We start from the raw sequence: 21,049 nt of genomic DNA, 5'->3' as shown, positions 1-21,049 counted from the left end.
GATCCTAATATAAACATGCCATTTTTGAAATTGAATTCTAGAGATTTCATTAATAAATGATTCTTCAGTTTCTTCAATAATTTGTAATTCTGATTTCGAGGTTGATGGTTGTCCTATAGTTTCTTTAGAGGCTTTTAAACATAATAATTCTGTCTTAATTTTAAAATTATCTTTTTGTAATTCTTTAGCTTAATTTTTTAGAATATTGATTTCTTCTTGCAAGTCACTTAGAGTAACTTGTGTGGGTTTGTCAAATCTTTTTAATATATCTTTTAAATTATAAGAATCTATATCTTTTTGTTTTTCTTCGGATAAAATTAATTCTTTAAGTTTTAATAAATATTCTCGCTTAATATCTTCATCCTGAATTTTATCAATAATATCTAATATAAATTCTTTTGATTTAGTGATAACATTTATTGACTTAGGTCTAGATGTTGATATCATATTTATTGATTTCATTGAACTATTAGGATTTTGTAGAGATTTACTTTTAATATCTGGAGAGTTTTCTATATCTATGAATGAATTACTGGATTCTTCATCGGAATTATTTTGAATAAAGTTTAATGATTGTTGTTTTTATCTTTTTGTTAGACACATGAGAGCATTTTGTCCTTCTTGTTGGCATTTCCAACATTTTATTCTTTTATTTTTATTATTGTAATAAGAACGTTTTCTTTTCTTATAATTTTGTTCTTTCATTGGGGTTGATTTTGAAAGGACATTAATGTTTGATTTTGAAGGTGCTAATTCATTAAGTTTTTTACTAAGTTTTCTAAAGTAGTATTGTGATTATTAAATTTAACTATTTCTTCTTTTGGTATATCAAAGGGTTTAAATATTTTTGTGAATAAAGGGATGTTGAATTAGATGTTGAATTTCCTATTTCTACTATCTTCGATCCTATTCATTTGTTGACTAATAGTGTAGACAATTTGATTAGAGTAATTGTTTTGATGTTGAATATTTTTAATGTCTCTTAAAGTTGGTTGTTTTTTATCATCATCAATTTTATTAATTTTTTTAAAGGGTGATGCTATTATTATTTCTGCTTGTTGATGTTCTATTTTAGTTTCTTCTAAAGGTGGATGTACAGATGTAATAGTTTTATTTGTTGATGTTTGCCAATTTTTTGTTGTATTAGTGGTTACAAAAATAGTTTTCTTTTCACTCAAATTTTGATAATATTTTCTATTTTCTAACCACTTAAAGAAATAAATATTTTGTTTCAACTTTTCTCGTGTATTGTACCATTTAGATCTAAGGGTATTTTGTTCTTTTGGTTTCAATGTTGTAAAGAAAATTTGTCTTTTTTCCTTATTATAGTTTTGCAAGAATTCTTGTTTTAATAATTCTTTGTTAACTTCAAAGGGTTTAATTATTGTGTTAATTTGATTATAATTTCATAATACTTCTGATTGTGTTGGTGAACTAGGTGGACTTGATGTGTTTTCATATGCAGGTTTTGGTACAGGAGGGGAATAATTTACTCCTACTAATTTACTTGTTGAACTTGTTGATGACGGCCTAGGGGTACTAATTTCTTCAATCCTAGGGTTGTGATGATTTTTGTTAGTAATTATGGGTTGATTTTGTTCTAAGGGAGTTTCTCTAAATTTTAATCTTATTGTACAATTTGGTTCTTGTATTTTTTGTTGTATTACAGATTCATTTTGATCATGTAAAGGTTTTGGAGGGCATAATTTTTCTAATTTCCAATCTGTTTGTTTAATAATTTCATCCCAAGGTAATCTTTTTGGTGTAAAAGTTTTATATTTTGTTTTATCAACTTCCATAACAATTGTGTGTCCTGGTGGGGACATCCTAATGGCTCTTGGACTAATTGTGGTATTCATAACTTTGTAATAAATCGTATATATTAATGCTACTGGTTGGGCTTTATCTTGATAAGTAAGATTAGAAGCTTTTAAGTTAATAGTTAATGTAGACAATATTGTTGGATCATATAAACGTACTGTGAAGTTTGGATAACAATCAAAATATACTGGACCACTTTCTAAATTAGAATTTAATACTGCTAATGAACAGTTATTGAAGTTTAAATTTCTTGTATCTGTTAACATTACTAATATTGAAATGTTTTGTCCTAATCTAAATAATTGTTTTACTGCTACTTGTACTGATCCTATGTGTAAAAATTTATAATTGTTTTGTCTGTGTTTATGTATTGCTTCTATAGAAAGAAGTTGAATTTCTTCAACTCTTTCTTCGGTTATCATTATTGTGTCTTCTATTGTTTTAATAGAGTAATCTGACATAAATTCAAAACTACCTATTTGATATATTGTGTCTTTTTTAAATAGTGGTATGTTCTAGTTATGTACGTATTGATCAGTTTTTGCCATATTAATTTCTTGAGTGTTAATTGATTTCATTAATTCTTGATTATTGTTTGTACTTTGTTATTGATTATTAATTCTAATAGCGTTACTGCTACTACTATCATCTCACCTACTGCTACTTCCTAATCTCCTTAAGAAATTAGACATCTCTAAAATAATTCTAACCTAAAAGTTCCAGTTTCTCTCTTAGATCATGGGACTACCAAAGTACGGGACCACCTCTGGGACCACCTAACACGGTTGAATTATTACAATAGTTTTATTTTCACTCAAAAATCCTTACTGAATTATCACCCTAATTTAGTAAGGATTTATGAACAATAATTCGCATGAAGAAAAATATTAGTCCAAAAGAAGAAACTATTAGCAAAAAACATAGTGAATTATCACTCTCTAAATCAAATATTAATGTTCTTACAGAATCCGACCTTATAGAAGAATTAAATCAAAATTTTCAAAACTTATCTATTAATAAAATGAGAAATAATATGAAATATCCTAAAACTCGAAACTATTACCCAAGACCTTCCTTACCAGATATGCAATTTGAAGATGTAATGCAAATGGCATGATCTTCCTATAATGGAACATGAATAGATGAATGGAATATAGATGGATTAGCTGAACACCAAATATTAAATGTTTTACAAGAAATGACTATGTAAGGATTAGCCTATAAATCACATGACAACACCGATCATCAATAGCAAAAATATTAGTATCAGGATTTACGGGAATGCTTTAAAATTGGTCGGATAATGATTTACTAGAATTACATAAATATCACATATTACACGTAACAAAAAAGATTAGGAAAGTCAAAATAGAAGGTACTAGTCAAATGGAGTATGAGCAAGAAGAAGGAGACGCTGTAGCTACATTAATTTATGTAATAACCAAAAACTTTGTAGGAGACCCAACAAGCTTTCAGAAAAATCACAAGAAATATTATCAAACCTAAGATGTCCAACCATAGCAGATTCTAGATGGTATAAGGATATGTTTTTACAAAAAGTATTCACAAGAACAGACTGTAGGAAACCTTATTGGAAAGAAAGGTTCTTAGACGGTCTACCTAAATTATTTAGTCAAACTATTAAAAATGCATTATATAGAAAATATGACGGAAATATACCTTATGAAGAATTAACCTATGAAGATTTAATTATTTTTATTAACAATGAAGCTTTAATAATTTGCACTGGTTTAAAATTAAAAGCTAAACTGAAAAATGAATTAAAACATAAGAAAACAAAATTAAGTGGATTTTGTAGTCAATATGGTTATGAAAAAATATTACCTCCCTCTGTTAAATATAAAAAAAGATAAAAAACAAAAACAATATAAAAAACCTTATTACAAAAGAGATTATAAATATGAACAAAAATCTTATGCTAAGCTTTATAAAAAGAAAAAATATTCCAATAAGAAAATATATAAAAAACCTATCACATGCTGGAAATGTAAACAACAAGATCATTATACTACTAAGTGTCTATTAAAAGATCAAATTAAAAAATTACAAATAAATTCAGAATTAAAACAACAATTATTAAATATTATTCAAACAGACTCTGAAAAAGAATTTAGTTATAATACAGTTAATGAAGATATGATTTATCAAATTCAAGAAAACTCTTCTGAAACAATAAGTGAGTCTTCACAAGACTTTGAAGGTTGTGATTGCATGGGGCCTTGCTAATGTGCAATGAAATCAATAAATATGATATTAACATCTAGACCTAAGTAAATAAATGTTATTACTAAATCAAAAGAATTTTTATTAGATATTATGATAAAATTCAAGATGAAGATATTAAAAGAGAATATTTATTAAAACTTAAAGAATTAATTTTATCTGAAGAAAACAAAAAGATGTCGATTCTTATAATTTAAAAGATATATTAAAAAGATTTGACAAACCCACACAAGTTATTCTAAGTGACTTGCAAGAAAAAATCAAGTTAAAGAATTACAAAAAGATAGTTTTGAAATTAAGACATATTTATTATGCTTAAAAGCCTCTAAAGAAACTATAGGACAACTATAAACTTCAAAATCAGAATTAAAAATTATTGAAAAAACTGAAGAATAATTTATTAATGAAATCTCTAGAATTCAATTTCAAAAATGGCATGTTTACATTAGGATTAATAGTAATCATGAATTAGATATTATTACACAAGCCTTAGTAGACACAGGAGCAGATTAAAATTATATGAGAGAATGATTAATTCCAATAAAATATTATGAAAAAACAAAAGAAAGATTACATGGACCTAATGGTCAACAATTAAACATTAATTATAAATTATCCAATGCTCATGTATGTATACAAAATTTTCGTATTAAAAATACCTTTATTCTAGCGAAAGATTTAGATCAAGATGTTATATTAGGTATCTCGTTTATTACTCAAATTTACCCTTTTACAGTAAACAATAAAGGAATTACAACGAACATTTTAGGACAAGATGTAACATTTGAATTCGTTAATCCGCCATTAGTAAAAGACGTTAGTAATTTAAAAAATATTTCAATATCTAAGATAAATACTATTACTAAATTAGAGAGTCTAGAAATTGTTCCCACAAAAGAATGGCTCGATACTAGAAAAATTTTGGATGCTTGCGTTACAAAAACATGTTTTCAACTTTTTGCATTAAAATTTAAAAAGTTTCAAAATTATGTTTTCAATGAAATGCAAACGTAAAAAATGTTTTACTCTAATAGTCTCTCTCATAATAACTTTCAGGACCAGAATTTTTTGAGAGAAAGTGAGGAAAAGATAGAAAGTGAGGAAAAGATAGGCACTCCAGGAAAAGATGGGCACTCCCATCAAACCCCAAAATAATCCAAAATCAAAAGCATCGTATGCGATGCTACCACCTCAACAACCTATTACCCTACAATCAAAGCCTTCAAAACCCAATAAACAGAAAACCATTATCACCCAATCAAATCGGTTCACTCTTTTAGATGAAGAATCTGTTTCTTCATCACCACCAAAAAATTACCAACAAGCCCTTACAATACCAACATCTCATTCACCTTCTCCATCAAAACCTATTAACATTAATCCGACATTTCAATACATTGAAAAAGAAATAACCTAATCAATTTGTATTATTGAACCCGAATTCTAAGGACAAACTTTTCAAGAAACCTTTTCAAAAATTTTCCCTCTAGATTTTTATTTCATTCCTAATGATCTATTAAAAACAAGAACCTTTTATGAATTTATTTGCATTTTGACTTGACAAAACTTTGTTTTTATACTTTATGTTTATCACACACAACACATTCTTCGTTTTTTATATTTGACAAAACTTGTCCAAAAACTTTTCCAAAATGGTTTCAACAATGGTTCAATTTTTTTGGTTTAAATGAAAAAAATTCTCCCACCTTCGGTTTGGGAAGGATATCAAGTATTCGCCAAAAATTTCAATAACAGTGAAGAACCTTTGCTAGCATTGTCCAGGAACTTCTTAATTGCTTGGATAATGAGTTGGCAATTTTATATCACTACTCCTCCTCCAAAATTCAAAGAATTACAAAGAAAATTCTTTATTAAATGGTGGCCTAGCTTTTCCATCCAAAACCTTAGCCCACCAGCCGTGCAGATATGGATTTCTCAACACCCTCATTTATGTCAACCTCAACAACAATCAACATTTCTAACGCAAAAATCAAAACTTCTAGCTAAGTTGGCTAAATACCAAACCCCTCAAGATATGGACAAAATTATTATGGCCATTGGATCTTCCTCATCTCAAAAAGCAGATTCGGACAATACCAAGTCACCAAGTGATTAAGACGACGATGACTATTTTGCAATGTTCCATAATCAATTATGATTTCACTAAAGGGCAATGACTCAGCACCAACGTTATCACGTGTTCAATACTTTCGGTGGATATCCAAGATTTTTCAAGATTCTCCTTATCAACAAGATCATTTTGTCGGCCAATATCATGACAAGTTCTCAATAATTCAAGACACGTATCCAAGACAACTCATCAACTACTTTATCTTTTATTCTGTATTGTAATTATGCAGACGGATTTAAATGTATTTGAAATCCACTCTTTTGTAGTATAAATATGTATCACTTAGATGACAAGAGTAGAACGCAAAAAAGAGAGAGAACAAAATATCAAAAAAGTGAGAGAGCAAAAATTTTAGTCCTTTGAAAAACATTTTGTAAAACTCATCAAGCAATAAAAACGTTTCTTCATCAATTTCTTCCTGTAAGTTATCATTCCATATTTTCATTTCTTCAATTTCGTCTATACCTTGCACATTTATTATATTATTCATTACTTTACACCTTTATTATTACATATTTACTATTGCTTTTTCATTTTATTCCTTTTCCTTACATAATCTTTATTACATTCCTCAAAGATTTTAATGATCCTGCCTTATATGGTATCAGAGCCAAGAGTCATTAGAAGTGAAGAGTCAGCAATTAAAAACTACACAAATTAACATCCATTACCGTAGCTACTGTAGCAAAAACATTGTTCAAAATTACTGTTCACAGTCACTGTTCATCAATGTACACTGGTACTGTTCACATACTATAGCAGTTTACTGTTTATTACTATTCATCTGTAGCCCTGTTCATTTCTTTGTTGAATTAAGGGTTAGATAAATCTAGAAGAACTCTAGAATTGATTCTAGATTGCGCTTGGTCAGCTTGGAAGGTGAGCTTGGTCAGCCTGTAACCGTTGGTCAGCCATGTGTTAGGTGGTCCCGGAGGTGGTCCCATACCTTGGTGGTCCCGTGATCTAGAAGTGAAACTAGAACTTTTAGGTTAGAATTGTTTTAGAGATGTCTAATTTCTTAAGGAGATTAGGAAGTAACAGTAAGCGAGATGATAATAGTTGCAATAATGCTATTAGAATTAATAATCAACAACAAAGTACAAACAATAATCAAGAATTAATGAAATCAATTAACACTCAAGAGATTAATATGGAAAAAATTCCGAACAAAAATAACTAGCTTATTTATTTTGGTATAGTCATACAATTATTTTGTATATTACATGGTTGTCAATACTTTTTTGATAGATATGAAATAATTGTTGAGCAAATTAATTTATGTTTTCTTTAATGATGTAATGTGTTGTGTAATGTAGTCTCAATCATATTATTATTATTTTGAATTCTAAGTGACACATCTGAAAGGCAAAAACAATGTGTATCGAAGACAAAGAAAGATCCAATAGTTTCTTTAAATACTTCTATAAATATAAATGAGATATTTAATTATTGTTTTTGCCTTTTGGGTAAGATTTTCTATTATATAATTTGTTGCATGGTATAGTATTAATTCTATTATTATTATTATTTTGAAATCCAGCTGAGAGATCTAAAAAACAAAAACAATGTGTATCAAACATAGAGAAGGGTTCAACAAGTTCTTCAAATGCTTCTGTAAATGTAAATGAGATACGCTAGTAAAATAGAACGGAGAGGATGTCTAAATTAATAAGGAAGAGAGGTAAAAAGTATCATATTAGTGGTTACCTATGTTTTTTAGATTATGATAAGTTAAATTGGCTGACTAAATCTATGTTTTTTAGGTGCTTCTCTGTGTGCAGATCCAGATTCTAATATTCCAAATACTAATGCAAAACAACACAATCATGAGTTTTGAATCTGACAACATACATTCAAACATTCAGTTTGTTATATTTTAAAAACATAATGTTATTTCATTACATTGTAAAAATAAAGGTGTGGACTTTGCCGAACCATTCTTAACATTGCAAGTGTTGTTGAATTTTGTGATGACCCTTTTTTATTATTTTCATTCCTAGGTCAGACATTGAAAAAACAAAAGAAATCTTTATCAGAGACAAATAGAGGTTCAAAATCTCGCTCAATAGAAAGAAGTGACAATTGTCATAATAATTTCTTTAAATACTTATATAAATATAAACGAGATATTTAATTACTATTTTTGCCTTTTGGTTAAGCTCTTCTATTATATAACTTGTTGCATGGTATAGTATTAATTCTAATATTATTATTTTGAAATCCAGATGAGATATCTAAAAAACAGAAACAATGTGTATCAAACACAGAGAAGGGTTTAACAACTTCTTCAAATGCTTCTGTAAATGTAAATGAATATGCGAGGAAAATAGAACGGGGAAGATGTCTAAATTAAAAAGGAAGAGAGGTAAAAAATACCATATTAGTGGTTACCTATGTTTTTTAGATTATGATAAGTTAAATTGGCTAAATAAATCTATGTTTTTCAGGTGCTTCTCCATGTGCAGATGTGGATTCTAATATTCCAATTACTAATGCAGAACAGCACAATCGTGAGTTTTGAATCTGACAACATACATTTAAACATTCAGTTTGTTATATTTTAAAAACATAATGTTATTTCATTACATTGTAAAAATAAAGGTGTGGAACTTTGCCAAAACATTTATAACATTGCAAGTGTTGTTGAATATTGTGATGATCTTTTTTAATTATTTTCATTTCTACGTCAAACATTGAAAAAACAAAAGAAATCTTTATCACAGACAAATAAAAAATGACATTGTCATTGTAACTAAAGAAAATTTACTTCACTTATCTCAACTTCAGTCAACGAGAAAAGACGGTGTGGAAAACGCGACAAACGAACCGGGACAAATGCCTTTAAAGCCAAAACTGATAAAGAAAACCCTAAATCCCCAAATTTACTTCAAGTAAAATACTGAATATTACATCTGCATATTTTCTTTAAATATCAATAGCATTTTAAACGACAATGTTTTTCATCATTTATGAATTTTACAAAGCCAAAACGACAACGCACTGTAAAACTTTAATATTACCACTTCAACCGAACAACGTCACTATAACTTAACATAAAACTATAAAAGAAGGGAAAATCAAAGATTCCTTCAAAACCTCACTGTCAAATACTAAACCTGACAATAGAAATGAATTTGACACTAACAATTACAAAATCAATAGAATTTCAAATTCAATAATATAAGCAATAATTATTCCATACATAAAATAACATGAACTAGAAACAGATAATATACTCAATTGCATATTACTTTGAAATCACTTCATTTTGAAATAACATTAGTGGACAACAAAAGATCAACTTGAAGCAACAGAAAGTGAAATTTTACCATATGTACATAAGTATGTAGATAGATAATACTTTTCCCTTGGGAGAAGATAATTATGCAAGTATTACAATGTTGACGACCTAAAATGAAAGCGTTAAGAGGATGACAACCTAAAACACAACAGACTAATTCTATATATGCTTATTCAACACCATATTATGTAGATATTACATACAAGCAAAACAATATGTTAAAATTATAGACTCTACAGTGTTCTAATAAAAGAGTAAGAGACCTTGTCTCATCCATTTTCCATAGGCCTTCCTCATACTTTTACCACCTCATAAAGCCTTCATCACTTCGAGTACGCTGGCACATGATGCACGAGTGCTCAATGCATGTTAAGAACTCATGTAATCTAGCAGCTTTCTCCAAGATAATTTTATCTAGCTTCTTAATAATTTTTTCAAGCATCAATGGAGGAAGCAGTGGACCTTCTATAAGAAGGCAATGTGATATTTTGGGGACTTCCAGGTTTGGTAGGTCATTCAATATAAGCATTAGGGCATCCTTAACTATCACTGAGCATCTCAAGCTCAAAATCTTTAAATTTGGAAGAAATTTGGTTATCGTAGAAGCAAAGAGAACATCAAAAGGACCCATGACCTTGAGTTCACTGAAGTTCTTGCAATTTAGGGCTATTTCCTCTATAAGATAAGGCGGATTTACTATACTAGGCATTGTCAGGGATTCAAAAGTCTCCATGTACGACTGGCCTTGCAAATTACATCCTTTTTTATTTTGTTCCAAACTAGCATAATGAGACGCCTCAGCTGGGGACACTTGCAGACAACAATATATGGTGGGTTACTTCCCAATTCACTGTACCAAAAAGAAAATGAAAGATGATGATCATTGGTACCAAAGGAAATTCCAAAGACTTAGTCAATAAATAGTGAGAATAAAAAAAAAATTACCTTTTAGCAAGGTTTTAAACAGAAACATAAAAAAAATTACCTTTCAGCAATATAAGTAAACTGTTCGTCCCATACATACAAACTGAAGTGAAAAATCAAGGTTCTTATGTGTCCTCGGCTGAGACTCAATGAAATCTTCAACAAACGAGTCAATGTCTTATCAGAACACTCATCAACATAAGGCTCTAATGGGATTTTGATGAAATTTGATCTCAACATAAATCAAGAGTTTTCCAAAGCAGAGGATCACAGCAAGCTGAACGCCATGAATTACAAATGTGAGCAATCCCTGAGCTCATCTGGAAGACATCAAAAGACAGGAAGATTTTCACCAATATGTTAGTGTCTAGATCCTCCCATCTTATTACAGTAGAGGCACCCTCTTTAATTTGACTAGCTGCCCAATTATCTCATAGAACTTTCGGAGCATCATACACTTGCATAATATATGTACATAATGCATGTACAATGCACAAAATATCATTCAATACATTAATTTATATGAATTTAGAAAGATTCGTACTAATCGAATGTGTCAAATACTTAATACACCAGTGTAGAGATATAGATTAATGCAAACCGTTTACATTTAAGATAAATTAATACTTAACATTCAATGATTATGACAAAAAAATTTGTATTCGTTGAAGAGAATAATCAATTTTTCTCAGTAGAATCAACAATGAAGCAGTGATATCTGATAGATATAACAAAATCAAATAATCAATGTTCAACAAAATAAAAATGGCATCATTAATTTACAAAAAGTACTAAAAACGAGATTCAAATAACAACGCTAACTCTCATTAATAATTAACACGATAATATCTACCAAATCCAAATACACAAAAAACTGTTTGCTATCCAATATCTACACAAAAATTATATAAACCACTAAGACCGTAGCAACATTATAATTTCCATATACTTACACACAAAAAAAGGCCACCAAAACATCATGATTCCTTACAAAAGCATGAAAACACAACACACAAATCTGTTACAATTACCATCACAAATTGTGCAACGAATCATTGCAAAAGCAATTCAGAATAATAATACCACTCTTCAAGCAATATGGTTAACGTAAGTTTTACTAATATCATCATGTTTCGTTAATCTGTTGATTTCATTGTTTTATTAGTCCTACAGAAAACTGTATGTTGACTCCTTACTAGAGGTGGAACAAATGGGCCAAGTTAGGCAGGTCAACCCTAACCCAGCTCGCATTAAGACGGGTTCAATCTGGACCGCCTAAAAGGCGGGTCGCACATATACCCTGTCGGGCGGGCCGGGTTTTAATATGTCAACCTTGCGGGTTAAATTTTTTAGTTTAAAAAAAAACCCTCCAACCCCGCAGCTTGGACGAAAAAAATTAAAAAAAAATTAAATAAATTTTTTTTTTCAAATACCCCTTTTACCCTTGAAATATAGCCATTTTATAGTAGTTGGAGGGGTCTTTTTTGTCATTTTCTTTTCCCTTTTTTTTTTTTTCTATAAATAAGGCCTAAACTCTCACATTTTCTCACATCTCAAATTCTCTCTAATCTCTACTGAAATCTCTTAATTATTCTCTTTGTTGTCAATTTGCTCTCATTTTAATTTTTATTAGTTTTTGCAATTTTCAATTCATATTTCCAAATTCCAATTCTCCTTCTTTAATTTTTTATTTCTTCTATATCAATTTTTTTTTTAACTACAATGGATAGATATTTTCATCCAATCGATTTCGATGATGAAGGAAACTATACTAGTCCCCCTAAATTTACTAACATAAATGCAGTAGATTCAAATAGTCCCGCTTTCCCAGTCTCAGAATCCGATACACCTCATAATATTCCCCTGATTCCTCCCCATGCTGCTACAACTCTCGGTGGTTCTAAAAGTCATCTTCGTAATCGTCGTCCTTGTCCAACTTCATCTCAAGTAGAAGCAGGTTCATCAACTGTAGTCAAAACCGATGATAGGCAGACATCAGACGTTTGGGTTTATTTCAATAAGTTTTATGAGACAAAAAATGGAGTTCAAGTGAAGAAAGTAAGATGCAAGTATTGTGGAAATATTTATAAAGCTGATTCAGGTAATGGTACTAGTACTTTAAAAAGGCATGCTAATAAACATATTACTCAACATGGAAATAGAGAAACCTATCAAACTCAAATAACTAATATGGGTACTACTTGGCGTTATAATTCTAATGTATATAGGGAACAATTAGCTTTATATATTGCTGCAACTGATCAACCTATTAATATGATTGAAGATAAATATTTTGAAAGATTTATTAAAAATTCATTTTTTTCAGGATTTAAAAGTTATTCTAAAATTGCAACTAGAAATGATTTAATAAAATTGTTTGGGAAAATGAAATTAGAATTAAAAAATAAAATACATAGTTGTCATGTCAGAGTGGCTCTAGCCACCGATATTTGGAGTGGTAGAGCTAAACAAGATTATATTTGTGTGACTAGTCATTATTTTGATAACGAATGTAAATTAAATAAATCTTTATTGGGATTTAGATTAATGGACGTGGATCATAATGGTCAACAAATTTATAATAAAATTGTTGAAGTTTTAGAAGATTATGATGATGTTAATAAAGTGATAAGTTTAACTTTAGATAATGCAAGTGCTAATAGTACAGCTATAGATTTTTTAAAAATTAATTTTCTTTTTTATGATAATTTGAAGTTTTTTCACCAACAATGTGCATGTCACATTATTAATTTAATTGTGAAAAGTGGTATGAAAAAAATTAGAAATAATATTGATAGAATTAGGGATTCTTTAGCTTAGATTACTAGTAGTAATAAAAGAAATGTTGAATTTCAAGATGCTTGTATAAAATCAAATATGTCTCCTAGAACTTTTGCATTAGACATGCCTGTTAGATAGAATATTACTTATTTAATACTTGATTCATGTTTACCTTATGCAAATTTAATTAGTTATTTTGTAGCAAATAATAGAGGTCCTCATTATTTGGTAGAAAATGATTGGCATATACCTAGAAAATTTCATTCTTTTCTTAAAATTTTTTACCAATCCACTTTACAACTTTATGGTGTGTATTATCCTACTAGTCCATTAGTAATACATATAATTATAAAAAATTCAGATTTATTTAGAAAAAAACAGAAACAATGAAATTTTAGCAGGACCAATACAGGCAATGGAATTAAAATTTAAAAAATATTGGAAACCCATTCATTTTCTTTATTGTTTAGGTGCTATATTTGATCCTAGAATTAAAGTAGTAGGTTTAGAAAATGGTTTAGACACATTAACTGAAAATTTACAAAACGAAGCATATACCAATCAACTAGGAGAGGTAAGAGAGTGTCTTGCAGATGTATATTTGCAATATGAAAATAGGTATGGGAACCAGCAAAGAGACGAAATACCCGGGGAAGTTGCATCAGAAGAAACAAATGAAGGCTTCGACTCTTGGAATGCACTTAATAGGCCGAAGAGGACCTGAACCCAAAGTACAACCTCCTCTTTAGAAGTACCAACAACGAATGTACAGTCCTCCATGTAATTATAGAGTAATAAGCTTCACCAATATTTGGGAACCCCCGAAGTGTTACTAGCAGATCCACAACAAAGAGCCAACTTTGATGTCTTAGAATATTGGAAAACCAGAAAATGTATTTTTCCGGTATTATCAAGACTTGCCTTTGATGTTTTCTCTGTTCCTGTCTCAACCGTCTCATCCGAACAAACATTTAGTGCAAGTGGAAGAATTTTGAATGAAAGGAGGACTAAACTTTCACAAAAAATGATTGAAGTCCTCACATGTCTTCGAGATTGGGAACGGTCGTGCCATCAGGATCAATACGAGGTTGTCGACGATACTTTAATAGAATCATTTTAATTTTGTAATATAGATGATATGGATGAGGGAGGTCTTAGTCAACCCCCAAATTAGTTGTTTTGTAAATTGTAACTTGTAAATTAATTATTAATTATTGCACTCTTTTTTCCTTACCAAGTTTTTGTCCCATTAGACTTTTCTTGGTAAGGTTTTTAACGAGGCAATAATTGTTGTAATTTCTTATTTTATTTTTTGATAAATAATAAATCTAATTTTTCTTATATTACAATTTATTGTATTAAAATTAAATTAATATTTGAAATGTTAACAAAAAAAAAAAATAATAATAATAATTTAATTGAATTATTGATATTTGAAAAGTTAACTAAAAAGTAAAAACAATTACACAAAAGAAAAAAATTAAAAAAGAAAAAAATAAAAAAAAATTATGGGCTAACCCGGCCCGAGCCACATCAAAACCTGTCGAGTTAGGGTTGGCGGGCCGGGCTGGGCCAACCTTTTTGGCTAAGAGGCGGGCCTAACCCGACTTGCCCTTGTTGGCGGGCCGGGTCTGCCAATTCCTATAACCAGCCGCGGGCCAGGCCAGGTCGGGCTGGACGGGTTATTTTTCCGCCTCTGCTCCTAACAATTGAAACGGATTATGCCGAATCACTTGTGTCTTTAGTTCTTAACAATTTTCCAATACATTAAAACCAAAATACATGTTAGAATCGATATTTAACAAAACCATATTTTTCACACTTTTTATTGTTAACTTCTTGATCATACAGGTAATGATATTATGATTACCAATTGTTGAAACTATTATTTACACTTTTTTTTGTTGTTGTTGTGGATCTTGTGTTTGGAAAACACTTTTTTTTTTTAATTATTGTGCAGCTTGTGTTTGAAAACCATTATTTACCTTACAATTTACAGGTACAAATCTCTAAACAAACAGACAAACGTAAAGCAAGTCTACATAGAAGAAACATTTTCAAACAACGACACAAACTACCAGCAATACAAATGGCGGGAGTCTCAATTTTGAAGATCCTTGCAAAAGCAGAAAATAAGCAAGCTTCACTACTGCTTGGAACACATTTGTTCTTCGTGGAACATGCTAGAAACAGAGGATTACAACTACTTATTGCATCTTGCAAACAAAATTACTAGCAAGCAATGTATCAGACCGCTGTTGCTCTAATCACTATGCACGACAGTAGAGGTGTAAAAATTCTAATGAAATTAGTGAAACTAATCAATCAATTCCACAAACTAAAAAATTGCAAGGAAGTATTCAAGTCCATGACTCCAACTGTGACAATTCTCATTAAAAGGAGAATATTTCGGATTTGCGACAAAGTGAATCAAAATCGTATACATTGGGACATATCAACGTCACTAGAAAATATCACATGTCCAAGATGGAATGTAGATTACCAAATAGTATGTATGAAATATAATCTTTAGTGAGTTCCTTATATGATTTATTACACACGTAAAAATTTAAATACTTTTTAATTTATTCTGAAGATACAAATTAAAACTCATTGGATTGTCTACACATGTTTGACAAACATCAATTTAAATATATTATAATATAAATTAACAAAATGTATAAATAAACATTCCTATCGTACATCGAAAAAAACTTTCATTCTATTACCAACCAAATTAAATCCCACGCCGAACGATAACATTCATTTGGAGCACGGTTGCTGAACCATTATTCACTATCCAACCGATATATTATAATATCATTATGACGTTTCTGACTTGAATACTTAACAAAATAATTATTACGTTTGCTACCGTTTCGTATTCTCTTATTCAAAAACTTATTAACATTTTGTCGATCGATGTGTTTACTTATTCCTAGACATTTATTCGTTTTCCCAAAGCACCTTTTGTATTCTATAAAAAAAAAAAAAAAATTTAAAATTTAAATAAATAATTTACATAATATTAAAGTGATACCAATACAACTTCAGAAAAGTCATTACCAGATGTTAAGATAAATCATTTTTTTAATCAACCAAATTAAATTGCACGTTGAACGATAACATCCATTTGGAGCATAGTTACCGATATATTATAATATCATCATGACGTTTCTGACTTGAATACTTAACAAAATATTTATTATGTTTGCTACCATTTTGTATTCTCTTATCCAAAAAGTTATTAACGTTTTTTCAATCAATATGTTTACTTATTACTAGACATTTATTCGTTTTCCCAAATCACCTTTTATATTCTCAGAAAACAAATAAATACTTTTAAATTTTAAATAAATAATTTACATAATATTAAAGTGATACTAACACAAATTCAGAGAAGTCATTGACCAGATGTTAAGATAAAATTAATAATTATATCTATATAATTATTAATATCAATTGTACACAGATGTTATTAAATCACTCATGCAAGTTGAAAAGACTACCTAAATATTATATGGTCTAATCGTATAATCAATATTATTTTTGTAGACATGTCTTTGATATTTAATGTCATATTTTCATGCATATACATTTTTACCACCTTTTCCAATTTATTCTTCTTATCCTTTCTATTAAACTCACGCCAGTTAGAACTTATTCTTCTTCAACAACCATATTTATTTATTATAACATTTTTATTCATATTCCATCTGTTTCTTTTGTATTCCTAATTAAACAAAACAAATCAAAATATATTCTGATGTGAATCAACAAAATTTTAATTAACAAACTAGCATACTCAATAAAACATAAACAATTAAATAAGACCAATGTCGAACCGTATAAATATTTTATATTAATTGATATATTATCACATCATCACAACATCTCTGACTTGAATATTTAACAAAATATTTATTACCGTTTCCTTTAAAACTATGCCAATAAGATATCATTATTAGATCACCATGTTTACATATTGTTGATTGATGCATTGATATACTTTGTATTAATTGATATATTATTACATCATCACAACATCTGACTTGAATATTTAACAAAATATTTATTACCGTTTCCCTTAAAACTGTACCAATAAGATATCATTATTAGATCATCATTTTTATTTATTGTTGATTGATGCATTGTACTATTATGTGATATTTTTGATGTGACATTACTATTAAAAATCAAGATATTAGAATTTAGTTTTAATTATGGTTTAATGTACTTACTTTTTGATTGACGTGATTGATCTTTTGATGATATCTCGTTGTAACGCCCACATCAAGGTATGTAGTTTTATTTATGCCCTAATACCCTTAGTTGAATTTTGTTAAAGTTATTTTGAACAAGTTTGAAGAAAATTCCTTAAAACTTCATTAGAGGTAAAATGATATTTTCACTCATAATTAGTTGAAAAAGTAGGGAGTGAAAAGAAGTAGAATAACATGGAGAAGTTAATAAAAATGAGGGCATTTTTGTAATTGGCTAAGGGACATAGATGGAATTTTTAGAAAGCGCAAGGGTAAAATGGGAAACTATATATATATTATTATGTAATAAGAGTTCAAGAAGAGAAACTCTAGCCACTCTACCCATAGTTCACGCCACCTTCACCCCAAATTCTCTCAAATTTATTCACTAAATTTTCAAGGAAATTCATAGGATTTTGGCTAGATTTTAATAGATTTTCAATCTTAAGCATCAAAAGGTAAGATTCTTATACCAAGATGTGAGATTAAATTTTAAAGTTTTGAATTCTTATGGTTTTATATGCTTAGGGTTTAAGAGGAAGGGGAATTCTACCAAAGAGAGATTATAGTGTTGGAATTGCTCAAATTCAAAATAAGTAAATCCAACTTTAGCTTTGATCGGATAAATATTTGTGTAGAGAAATTTTTATATGTTGTATGTGTGTTTGGATGATGAGAATTATGGATTGAAAATTGAGGTTGTTTGATATGTGAATTTCATGGCCATGAGAAGTAATTTATTATATGTGATGAGAAGTAATTTATTAGTATGTGATGAGAAATGACTTATTAGTATGTGATGAGAATTGATTTATTAGTATGTGATGAGATTTGATTTATTGGTATGTGATGAGAAGTGATGTATTTGTATGTGTTGAGTTGATAGGATTTTGGATGAAAAATGAAAGAATGGATGTAGAAAGGTGGAGGATGAAATTCGGCTAGGTTGATTGATGGTTTTAGGGAGTTGTTTGCTCTAATTTTGGTGACTTGAGAGATATGTGGAAGGGTAACCAATTTTCAGGTTTGTATGTGCATGTAAGGTGTTTGATGAAATTTCAAAGTGAAGTGCATATATGAGTATGTTAGATTATTATCTTGTTATGAAAATGTTGTTGGTAGAGAATATTAGTTCCATAATGATATCTTTATATGCCATAATGCATTCATACATTTGAGCATTTACATTTAGAAAGAATAGCAAAGAATGAACATATTTACATGAACATATAGATGTATGAGAACATTAAAGAATAAAGAGAAAGAAAGAAAAACAATTAAATGTAGAATTATTGTTTTAAGAAATATAATTAAAGAACAATCCAAATCTGAAATTTTACTTAAAGAAATATAAAAAAAGAAGAGAAGAGAAGGTTGTTGCGATGGGGAGCACGTGAGTGACAGAGAAGAATAACCCCGCATGCACGCAACCTTTAGTGAGCGGCCTCAGAATAAGAAAGAAGAATTTATACAGTTCGTAAAAAGTGCATGTGGATGAGGACTATACCCAAGAAAGAATTTGAGAATACACTCACATGGCCAGGGTTCCGAATCCATGCCTCAACCGAGTCTGATCGGCAAAGAAAGAAAATAAAAGAAAGAAAGAAAAGAAAAGAAAGAAAAACAGAAAAGAAAGAAAGAAAAGAAAAGAAAGAAAAACAGAAAAGAAAGAATAGAAACAGAAAAGAAAAGAAAGAAATGCAGAAAAAGAAAGAAAAATAAAATAAGAAAACAGAAAAAAGAAAAAAAAAGAAAATGCATTGCATAGAAAAGTTTATGCATCTGTGCATATGAATCATGCCATTTCTACTATCTCGAGTTAGTTTCCCTATTTGTGCTTACATATCGGTAAGTGAGAAACTAGAATCATAGAAAACAGAGAAGAATAGAGAAGCTTGGTGTAAGGAAAGAAAATTCAGAATCTGAGTAAAGGAGAAAGAATAGAAGTGTTGTGGGTTTACCTACTGAGCAATTAGTGTTCACCCCGTTGATTTTACTATTTTTGCAGGTAGTAGATGAGATACAGTCGGATGGGACGTCAAGTAGTGGAATACTATTTTTGGACCCACTACCTTATACTCATATCCATATATGTTTTTCTATGATACATTTAGTGAGTTTTCTTTTTGTACCTCCCAAGAATATATCTGTCAACCAGCTTGATCAAAACTTCAACCAACTACGTATCATACAATCAGGCGGCTGTCTTTGTGACTTAAAATAGAAGTAGAATCACTTCATTCATCAAAGGAAAACACTGGTAGTGGGTGGCCTTTGACCATCAGAAAACACAAATCTATTATATGCTTTTCCTTTCCTTAACCAAATGAGAAATCTAAATGTCAGAGCAAGAGTCAAGACAAACTATTTCCTATAAATTCAGACATAAAACATGTAACCGATGCAAAATCAAATCACATTGTAATTAATATCCTGCTGGTAGCAGCTATTACTTTTTTCAATTTCATTGAAAATGGAAACACAATTAAACTTATGAAACCTAAAGGAATTCATACCTCACGTCCTTGGACAATAATCGCATGTACACCTGCTTCAATTGTTTTTCTTGCTTCTTCGAAACTCCCGACCTCCAATCGAATAGACTGAATACATCAGGAGAAATTCACAAGTACAAAACCGAATAGACTGATTGATACTCAACATAAACTCTATAAATGAGTACTTTCCTATTAACTACATATCAGGGCTATCAAATTTATGGACAAAATGCCATATGAATTTCAATAAACGGATTTTGACTGACATATAAAAGCAGCTGCAACACTCACTTGGGGAAAAACTTTTACGAAGCTCCTTTGAACATTCACCCCATGAAATTTGTAAAACTGCAACTTTTTCTTTCAATATAGCCTTTATATTTTCTTCATGGGGGAATTCCAGAAAAACACCAACCGCAAACGGTTTGTCCGTTAATGCTCTGGTCTTCCTTATTAGCTCCCTTAAGTATTCTGGTGATTCCTGATCAGAGAAAAGTTTGAGAAAATCAATAGAAGTGCTCGAAAATTAAACTGAAACACACCATACTCAACTCATATAATTGCGAACAATAATTTGCAAGACACGATGAAGATATTCAAAAGGAAGAGAAAAGACTTGAAGTACCCAATCAGGGGCTCTTAAGAGACCAAGCCCACCAGCATTAGCGACCGCAGCTACAAGCTCTGGACCTGAAATATAAGGTCCCAATGGCCGCTGAACAATTCCATGTTCAAAACCCAGAATCCCTTTCCAACCCATTTATTATCTTTATGTTAACTCTCTCTGTCTCTGTCTCTCTTGTTCTCTTTTTATAACCAATCAATATATTACTTGAGCTAAGTGGAGGTGAGCAACTCAATTTTCTCTACTCAGTTGAAGCCTGCTACTTTCTGAATATCATTTCAACACCTTATATTTCGCAAAAGAAGTTTGGCACTGCTGATTTGGAAATATCATCTTTCCATCTATTGAAATACCTATTTTTCTATTATTATGCAATATCATATCAGTTTATTCAGAATTAATCTATATCTCAATTTGTTTAACAGTAAATGCTTTGCATAAAATTATAAAAATATCATTTAA

The 21,049-nt window shown here is 29.7% G+C and overlaps 1 pseudogene; it reads right to left on the bottom strand.

Moving 5' to 3' along the window:
* The window catches only part of LOC116142688, a 37,014-nt pseudogene extending 16,292 nt beyond the window's left edge, over window positions 1–20,722 (bottom strand).
* Window positions 20,723–21,049: the final 327 nt, after the last annotated feature.

This window comes from Pistacia vera, unplaced genomic scaffold (assembly GCF_008641045.1).
Source record: "Pistacia vera cultivar Batoury unplaced genomic scaffold, PisVer_v2 Contig1006, whole genome shotgun sequence".
Classification (NCBI taxonomy): Eukaryota; Viridiplantae; Streptophyta; class Magnoliopsida; order Sapindales; family Anacardiaceae; genus Pistacia; species Pistacia vera.
The sequence above is the reverse complement of the archived record's forward strand: the minus strand, read 5'-3'. Positions and strand labels throughout refer to the sequence as shown.